A 10,623-nucleotide genomic window follows, 5' to 3' on the forward strand; every position below is an offset into this window, starting at 1 on the left:
ACACACACACACACACACACACACACACACATACACAGAGTCATACTCAAGTCTCTTCCAAGTTCATTTTTTCCTTTCATCTTGGAAGAATTGACTTCCTGTAGCTAGTGGTCCCTAAATTATAGGTATATGATCGAATTAATATCAGCATCGTGGGAATCAGCAGTCATCAGAAAAGACCTTTTTAAATAATCATATTCTCCCTTCTGTCTTTATGGCAGAAGTACCATCTCTAAGGCTTCCAATCTGACTTATCCTGCCTTTAACTATCTTTGAGACTCTGGTCGTCTCAATCCAGGGGCAGCAAGACTTCAGGCTTCTGTCTTAGGGTGCGGTGGGCCTGGGGCCTGTGGAGGAATGGGGGCCCTCCGAGCTGGGGATGCACTGAGCCCTTTGACTCATGTCAGAAGAAAACCACTTCAAAGACTCAGGGGGGCTCTGTTTGCCTTCCACATCTCCTGAGCAAACGCACACAGCTCGAAGCTCCCCTGACCACTTCTCCTCCGCCTGCCGCCTGCCATAACTGATCTTTTTCGAGAATTATAAGGTGTACTGAAATGTGCATTTCTTTAACTACTACAGCACAATAGTATATGATCCTTAAAGATGAGTACACTTCGCGCCTTGCTGCCATTTCCTGCGATAGCCACCAAATGGACCACCAAGTCCAAAGGTCCTGGGTAGCCAGGGGCAGGCGGGTTTTAATCAAGAAAAGGATATAACTTACTATCCACGCAGGAGACACAGCAGCATTTTCCCATCTAGAGGGCAGAGGTTCCCCAGCCAGTGAGTCCCCCCACAAGGCAACCTTCAGCCAAAGAAATGTCTGGTCAAATTAAGAAGCCCGTCATTCCTCCAAGAATTCCCCTTCCCCCCTCACCCTCTAGGGCCACCCCTTTATTTTCACCCTCCTGGACATAACCAGCTCCCCTGGAGACTTAGGCCCTGTGCCTGCTTGTCTGAGAGGTAGCAGGCAAGTGGGAATAATGACGTCGCATTCTTGAGGCTCTGAGATAAATAAAGCTTGATTTCAGGGTCAGCTTCCGAGATTGCGGGCTTGGCTTTAAGCTTGCTTGCTGGTTGATTCCTCCCCTTCTGTCCAATTTCTGCCTGTTGACATTCAGCCCAAATTCCAAAGCTCATCTCACCTGCCACCTTATGACTCCTCACTCCCCTTCAGCAAATGCCTTACGCATCCTGCAAATCTCCTCTTAAATGCTACCTCTGTGAAGCTTTCTGGATTTCTCCGGATGACTTAGTTTCACATGGAATGTCCCTCCATTCGGTTGCTGATCAGAACACATTGCAGTTGTTTGAGTCCATGGGCCTCCCCACATGGCTCTGAGGTGCTCTGAGGCAGGGACCCTGTCCTTCCATTGTGTCCCCACAGCTTAGCCCAGGGCCTGGCACAGAGCAGGACTTTAGCAAATGTTGTGTGCTCATGGAATGAGCATGGAACAGTAAATGCACAAATATCATGGAGCAGAAACTTCCAGCCGGGCAGTGACGAATAAAGCCACGGGCTTGTTCCTGCATTTTAATACTTCGGAGCTGCCACACTTTCTCCACTTATTCAGGTCACATTCACGAGAATGAGTCATTTCTCAGTGGCTGGAGTGGGTGACTGGTTTTGCTCGTTCCAGAAAGCCTCTCTGTAATGGATGATAAGCAATGACTTCATGATAATGCTTCCTCCTTTTGGGGTCACATTTGGATGGTTTTTCCAATGCGTTTTTATATACCATGCCTCAATCAGGGTCGGGCAGCGCACCCGGGATAAGAGCATATTAATTTTGCAAATGAGGAAACTGAGGCCTGAGAAACTAACCAGCTGGACTCAGGGTCACATGGTGAGCTAAGATAAAGCTGAAATGAGGCTTCTATTTCTGCTTTCTTCTGTTGCACTTTCCACAATACCAGTCTGCTTCTCCTTGGCCAAAGTGACTATCATCCAGACATGACATCCATGTGTAATTTTTTAACATTCTTCTAGTCTTTTATCTGATCTGCTCAAAACAGTCTTGACAGCCAACTGAATGTGGGGCTGTAAGTATTCCTGGGGCCAGTGTTTCTGCCCTAACAACTATCTATATGTCCCGGTCCAGTGAATGCATCAACCGGATCTCTGATTATAAGCTCAGCCTTTCTTTGCCTTACCCTCAGTATTGCCCATTCATAATGAAATTTGAAATTAACTCAGCAAACAAATTTATTGTATGCGTCTTCTCTGTCCAATACTGTGAGTTGTGATGAAAATGAGTGATGACGAGATACATAATGTGACAGGGGTCCAGGGTGGTAGCAGAGAATTCCACTTGGGGGAGAAGGCAAGGGGCTGGATAACTGGAAAGAAGAACCCGGGGCAATCAAAGTACACTTGTAGTCAGACCATTGGGTTGGGGGCCCTGGGGAGAGCTTGCGTGCCATGCTAAGGCATTTTGCGTTTATTTTCTAGACAGTGAGGAGCCATGGAATCATAGAATTATTATCACTTAATATATCATATCACAGAATCATATAATGTTCGAGCTGGGACAGCTCTCAGAAATAATCTGCTCTATGCATCCATTTTACAGAAAGATAATATTGAGGCCCAGAAAGTGGATGTGGCTTGCCAACAGTCATAGGATGAATTATTGGCAAAGGAGGGACACAATCAGAATGCTGATTTAGGAAGGTTTCCCTGGTAGTGGCATCAAAGTGGATTTACCTGCAGAGAGATGACATGTGTTGGCATAGAGCTTGTGAATTTATAGAAAGGGAGGCAGAGAGAAGTGGAAAGAGGCCCATAAAGGAAGGGCAGGTGGACTGGAACAAGCCAACCTCCAAGGAGCTCCATCTGAGGTCACCCTCAGAGTCAAGCTCTGTGCCAGGCACTTCACAGTGTCTCCTTTAACTGAAAATGCAGAATCTAGCCAGCTATTTACTGTGGGCAAATGGAGCTCGAGACTTCTGAGGATCTTTCGAAAAAACATGTAGAATGCACATCAAAACTGTCCCTCCAAGTGATGAGCAGCTGGGGAAATTATTGACCACCCCCAGCTGCCCCCCTCCCACTAGTTGGGAGTTGTGACTGGGAACATTACCTTCCCCACACTTCCAGGAAGCAGCTGACTGTGAGGTGAGTGGACTTCAGTGCATGGGGAGATGCTGACAATGTGTAATAACATGTTCATGTGACTGCACAGAAATCAGATGGACTGAGGGGGTGGGACATGGGGCACAAAAAGTATCTGCCACAGCCTATCTTAGGTCAAATCAGACATTGGGAATCTTCTCTTTGCTTGAAGAAGTCAGGAAGAAAAGTAGCCCCCTGGCCCTTTCTCTCCCACGAGAAGCCAACAGTGTTGGGTGAAGACCTGGCTCTCTGCTATTCATTCCTTGAAGCGGCCAGAATCATGGGACTTTAAGAAAGGCAGCCCCCAGCCATGAACAATATTGGTGCAGGCATACATGGGGGGGTTCAGGGGACCAGGCTGGGGGCTCAGGGGAAGTCACTGGCTTGGCTCTGCCTCTTGGGTAATATTGAACTACTTACATTTAATATTTTATGGCAGGCACAATGATAAAAGCTGCATTCTTCAGCATCCATTAGAAATGAAGGAATGTTTATGTTTTATTGTATTCAGCCATAGATTCCCCATGCTTGCTTTGCTGGGGCCATGCCATGAATACAGGAAGCAGATGAGAGGCCATTGATCAGAACTTGGATCTTAACCCAAGGTGCTATGCCATAAAATCAAAGGAAAGAGATTGATTTTTTTTATGAGGTTGGGCTGATTTTTTTGTTTTTTAAATTCAAGGGATGTCACATGTGTTTATAAGCCAAATCACAATCCTTTCAGGGAAGGGTTGGAGATTGTTCTGTGAATACCGAGTACCTTGCATAGGAAACAGACATGGGAAAGAACCAAGCAGGGGACTAGGCAGCAGACCCTGGTACTAGCCATTTCTGTCACATCAAGCACAAAATCATACAATCAAAACATACAGAAGACAACTCACACCCATTAAAATGGTCACTACTAAAAACAAAGAAACAAACAAACAAACAAACAAACAAAAAACCCGGAAAATAATAAGTGTTGTGAACATGTGGAGAAATTAGAACCCTTGTACACTCTTCTTGGGAATGTAAAATGGTACAACTACTGAGAAACACAGTGTGGTGGTTCCTCAAAAATTAAAAATAGAATTACCATAAAATCCAGCAATTACACTTCTGCATGTATACTAAAAATAATTGAAAGCAGGAACTCAAAGAGATATTTGCATGTTCATGTTCATTTCAGCATTATTCACAATAGCCAAAAGGCATAAATAACTCAAGTGTCTATCAATGGATGAATAGATAAACAAAATGTGGTCTAAACATACAATGGGATATTGTAGGTATACCATAATATTTCATCCTTAAAAAAGAAGGAAATTCTGACACATGCTACAACATGGATAAACATTGGGGACATTATGCTAAGTGAAATAAGCTAGTCACAAAAGAACAAATATGTAAGGTACCTAGAGTAATCAAATTCATAGAGACAGAAAGTAGAATGACGGCTGCCAGGGGCTACAGGAGAGGGAATGGGGAATTGGTGTTTAATGGGTACAGAGTTTCAGTTTTGCAAGATGAAGGAAGTTTTAGAGATGAATGGTGGTAATGGTTGTACAACAGTGTGAATGTACTTAATGCCACTGAACCCTACACTTAAAAAATGGTTAAGATGGTAGATATCATGCTATGGATGTTTTACTACAGTTAAAAATAAAAAAAATGATATAGAAGATAGGAGGCCTTAGAAGTGATCTATTCCAAACCACTGATGATACAGATGGGTGAAACTGAGGCCTAAAGAGCAAAGGTAACCTTGTTAAAGTCACAGATAAAATTGATGGAAGGACCCAGGTGAGAATTTAGATCTTGACTCTCAGTCCAACGCTCTTTTGACAAACCCATATTAACTCACTTTATTACAAAACAAGGGGCAAATTGTCAATGACATTTATGAAACATTACACGCTAGGCACTGTTCTAAGGCCTTTAAAGGTACTAGCTTATTGAACGCTCACAATGACCCTGTGAAGAAAGAACTACTGTTATTTTAATTTTACACATGTGGAAACTGAGGCAGGGAGAGGTTAGATAACTTGCCCAAAGCCATTCAGTGACAGGTCCAGGATTTGAACCTAGATCACTTGACTCCACAGTCCACTGTCTTTACTCTATTGTCCTGCTGCTCATCAGGATTCTCCTTTTCCCATGTTTCAAGGCAGCCTCCCTGCTTACAGACAATATAAAGAATTGTACTGAGAGGAAATGTCTCAGTTCTCTTTTTTCCATCGTGTATATGCTGAGCTCTGTAGGGTTTCTAGCTTAGGCAAAGTTGGGAAATACAGTGAGAACCGTGGGAAGACAGCTAATACATTTTATAATCCAATGAGAAAGTCACTGAAAGACAAGGTCTGTGTGGGCTGGGAACCTCACTGCAACTTCTCTGTAGATGTGGGTCTGCTCTGAGTTTTGGAGAATGAACAGGACCTGGCGTAAGGGGATGGCCTACATGCTGATTGTCCGGTGTGTCATCCCATCCTCGGAACTGTGGGGAAGATCAAAACTCAGGTGCCATGTATCTACTTTCCAGAGTTCCGGGAAATGTCTGTGTGCACCAGTTTGGTTGGGGACAGGGCCCAGCTCCTGGAACTTTCTAGTTTAGGGCTAGAAAAGGTACTTAGTTTCTTTCTGAGAAAGTTAAAACAGTAGCAAGCCCAGGGTAGGTGGGACAGAGGCACAATGCACAATGAGTACCCAGAACGATTGATAGACCACCCTCCTCTGATTCCCACTGGCTTCTGAAACCCTTCAGAGTTTGGGATTGAAGTACAATTGGTCTGGCACCCTGGGACTCCAGTCCCCCAACCCCATAGCTTAGCTTTTGACTAGCTTACATGTTGTGTTTCTAAGTACAATTTCATTAAACAAACTCTTTTGTTATAGTAAGAAATGAACATGCTGTACCGAACATTTCAGATCCCACAGTATTCTATGGATTTGCAAGTAAACTAACATTTATTGAGTGCATGGTACTATTTGCAATTGATCTCCACAAAAACACTAGCAGGTAGGTTTTACAGTTATGCCCACTTTATATATTAGGAATCTGAGGTTCATAAAGGTGAAGCGATTTGCCCAAGATCACACAACTGTTTGTGAGCAGAGCCAGTATGTGAACAGAGAGCTGTCTGACCCCAAAACCCATATGCTCTTGAATATACCAGGCAGCATGTCCAGAGTTTTTCCCTGATTCCATTCCATAAACTTTGAGGACAGGTATGAGGGAGGTATGTCTATCAGAACTCAGGAGACCAACCTTGAGACCAGCAGCACACAGAATCTATGTGAGTACAAGGGGACTTTGTGGTTCCTCTCCTGCAGAGAGGCACTTCATAAACTACTTCTGTTGCTGGGGCAACAGGAGCAAGTTGTGAGTGTTTGGGGTTACTGTCCCTCTGGAGTGCAGGGTGATGGCTATGTTGTGAAGAGCACTAAGAGCATTTGTTACCATAATGCATGGTAAAGCATCAGATTTTGTTGGGTACCAGTAGCCTGGATTCAATTCTAACAATTCTCAGCTACTTTCCCCATAAGAATGAACCCTGGCTCATTCAGGGATGAGAGAAGATGAACTTGTCCTCTATCTTCTGTGTACTTTCTGGCATTGCTTTAATGATGCTGACCTATTTGCCAAGAGCTACATACAAAATCACTTTAATGAGGTGTTATTTTTTTTCTATGTAATAGATAATCTTATTTGATTACATTTTTAGTTATTCTCAGGGCAAACAGTTTGTATTAATCTTAGCAATGACAGATAAAAGGTCATGTATAAAATATTTCACATCCAGAAAGTTGACCTTTCACTCTTAAAATTGATGTCTAAAGCAAGTATGGTTGTAGAAAGCACTTTAGGAAAATGTCACACCAAATTGCATAGGTCAATTAGAGAGTTTTGTCTGGAGGTTCAAAGGCAAAAAGGAAGCCGTAGATTCTAACCAGGCCCTAAACTTTCATTCCTTCGGTCCGCGTAAGGGACCTGTCACTACATTCAGGACAATGGACAGCACCACGGCAAGTCCTGCCGGGATGAAAGGGGCATCTGGGCACAGGGCAGTAGCTTTTGGAAAATTCTGTCTCTCAGGCTGTTAAGTACTTGAGAGGAATCTGGGTTGGAGGCATAAACAATGGCCCTGAATCTCCTATCTTCCATGTATTAACATGCAAACTTTCAAACGCCTTAACTAATCAGAGCTGATTTTCTTCTGAAAATGAAAATGAACTAAAACTGGGAGAATGAAATGATATCATGTGTGAAGAATGCTCAACTCATTTTAGGTCCTTTATTCCTCAGTCCCATGTAAGAATGAGGTAACTCACAGACTCAGACGACTGCAACAACCCATGGGAACGTGATCTCTGGAAGCTTCGGGCACAAGACATGCAATGTTGTGAAGATCTTGCCTCTTGCAGCCTATTTCCTCTTGTTTTGCCTCCCCAACTTCAAATCCAGAAGCTCTTGGTGGTCAGCTATTAATTCATGACATGCTCTGACAGTGACAGAAAGCTTTATCTTCTGAGAAAGTGCTGTTTGGGGAACCTTAAGAAACTCGGGACTATTCAAGGCTCAAAAGAGCAAAGCCATAATGGTGGAATTTCAGGTACAGTGACAAGCAGCAGGGTAGAGCTTGTATGTGATGTGTGGAAGGTGGAATTCTGACACACCCAGCATTTCTTATAATGCATTAAAATGGTACTTTGTGTGGCTAACACTTTGTTGTGGGGTAGGACTATGAAAAGGAAAAGTACACATTTGGCTTTTTAAAAGCTTTGATCCAGCAATAAGTTATAGGTGAAGTGTTTGGAGAAGGGGGTGGTTTTCATGAGCAAACCACCCATGGTGAACTGAAATGCACTGTCCACTTACACTTCAAACTGCCCCTCTGGCAACCCCATTTCATGCTTTCATTCCACCTCATCAAACTTCTTGTCTTAGAGGCAGCTTCATCTTCTTAATCTCTTTGTAATTGAAATAACTCTTCTTTAAATAAGGATACATGCCAATCTTCTTTAATTTGTCACAAATAGTAACTGTTTTCCCAGGTTTTCAGCATTTTCTTGACACATTTTCTGTCCCAGGAGGGCCCCCTAACCCACATTTCTGTGGACACCATCACCATAGTATCACTTCTAGCTTTATATAACCTGTTCTCAGGGCCAAAGGGTCCTCTCTCTCATCTCTCACTTGTTTCAATAGATTTATTAAAAATGCATGAGATGCAGAGACTTTCACACACAGTCTGGGCTGCATTTTCACATTGATTTGGATACAATAGAAAGATATAAATATACATGCAGATCCATGCCAAGAAGGCATTCTTTGTGGTCAGGCTAAGCACCATTATTTTTAAAATTGTTTTTTTTTCCCCTGTTAAAAAAGTAAACATGTGAATTATAGAAAGTTTGGAACACTGTAGGAAAAAAATTAGAAATCAGTTAATCAGGCTTCTATATCCTAGAAAACTCACCATCAACATTTTGGTCTGATTTCTTCTAGTAGCTTGTTTTCTTCCTCACATAATTTTATTTTGTACATATGCTTGCTTTAGTGGTGGAAACAATGTGGTGTATATGCATTTCTATTTTATGAAGTCTATATTATAAAATAAATTTTTATATGTCATCTGAAATAATTTTTAATTTTAGAGAGCATAGAATTAGAGGTATACATTATTGACTATTTAACCATTGCTCTATTGTTAAACAACTACATTGTTTCTTCTTCTTTTTTACTTCTAGATTTCACCACAGTTGACAGCTTTCTATATAAAGGATAAATACTGTAAGCATGATGATTTTTAAATAACTCAGTGCTCCATTAACTGTTTTAAATTAAAAGCAACACTTTAGTGAAGGCCTAGTGTATACACAGTACTTTCAAGGCAATATGAGAGAGATTTGACAATATAAGATCATGTCCTTACTCATAAGCCTTATTTGAAGAAGTGTGGCAGACACATTCATCTGGTTGCCCTCAGGGATCTATCCATTTTCCTTACTGGTGGATTTTCTATTTTATTGATATCAGGAAAACATTTGCTTTAGGTATGGCCAGTGAGCATTATTGGGTGGGGATGTGATTCTGGGAACTGTTGCGGCCATCCTTGAAGAAAAGCAAGTGACCCCAGCCTGTCACTAGTGGAAACAGGTTTAAGTTGGCAGCTTAGCCTCCCCCAGGCATCTCCAAGTCCAGCACAGGTGGCAACCATATGCAGATCACTTTGTAGCTCCTACCAGGACTTGGCAGGTATCAGAGCCCTGCTAAAGTGAATCTCAGTTGATGGGGTGAGCCCTTGCACAGCAACTCATCAGTTGTAGTTCTAACCATTCCTCATAGCCAGCAGCCTTAAGGTCAATCCCTCCCACTGATGTGCCAACAACAATCAAGGCTCAACTACAACAAGGGCACACACAACTCACACAAGGGATACCTTGGAACACCTGGCTCAGGTGACAAAGGAGACCATGCCACTGGGCCCCACAGGACATGTACTATGTAAGCCCTCTCTGCCAAGACCAGGAGATGTAGAAGATCTACTAATACATAGAAACAAATACAGGGAGTCCACCATAATGAAGATTCAAAAGAACAAGTCCCAAATGAAAAAAAAAAACACACACAAGACAAAGCTCAAGAAAAATAACTAAACAAGGTGGAAACAAAGCAATATACCAGTCAGAACTGGAGAATACAATAACTGAAATGAAGACTATATTAGAGGGAATCAACAGTAGGTTAAATAAAGCAGAGAAATGAATCAGCAATTCAGAAAGCAAGGTAGCAGAAAACATCCAATCAGAACACTAAAAAGAAAAAAACACACACACAAAAAAATAGGATAGTTTAAGGGGCCTGTGGGACAACACAAAGCGTACCAGCATTTGTATCATGGAGGTACCAGAAGAAGAGAGAGAGCAAGGGATTGAAAACCTATTTGAAGAAATAATGATGAAAAACTTCTCTAACCTGGTGAGGGAAATAGATACATATCCAGGAAGCATAGAAGTCCCAAACAAGATGAACACAAAGTGGCCCACACCCAAGACACATCATAATTAAAATAATAAAGGTTAAAGACAAAGAGAGAGTCATAAAAGCAGCAACAGAAAAGCAGTTAGTTACCTACAGAGGAGTTCCCATAGACTGTTAGCCGATTTCTCAACAGAAATTTTGCAGGCAAGAAAGGATTGGCATGAAATATTCAAAGTAATGAAAAGTCAGAACCTACAACCAAGACTACTCTACTAAGCAAGCCTATCATTGAAAATTGAAGGGGAGATAAAGTCCTTCCCAGGAAAGAAAAAGCTAAATGAGTTCATCACCACCAAACCTATTACAAGAAATGTTAAAGGGACTTCTTTAAGAAGAAGGGTGACTAGGCCGGCCGAGTGGCTCAGTTGGTTAAGAGCTTGCTCAAGAGTGCAAGCTCTGAGCAACAGCAGTTTGATGACTGGCTCGAGCTGAGCTGCCGCTGAGCTGCCAACAGGTGGCAGGATGGCTCAGCTAAAAA

Source organism: Hipposideros armiger, unplaced genomic scaffold (genome assembly GCF_001890085.2).
Source record: "Hipposideros armiger isolate ML-2016 unplaced genomic scaffold, ASM189008v1 scaffold_96, whole genome shotgun sequence".
NCBI classification, from domain to species: Eukaryota; Metazoa; Chordata; class Mammalia; order Chiroptera; family Hipposideridae; genus Hipposideros; species Hipposideros armiger.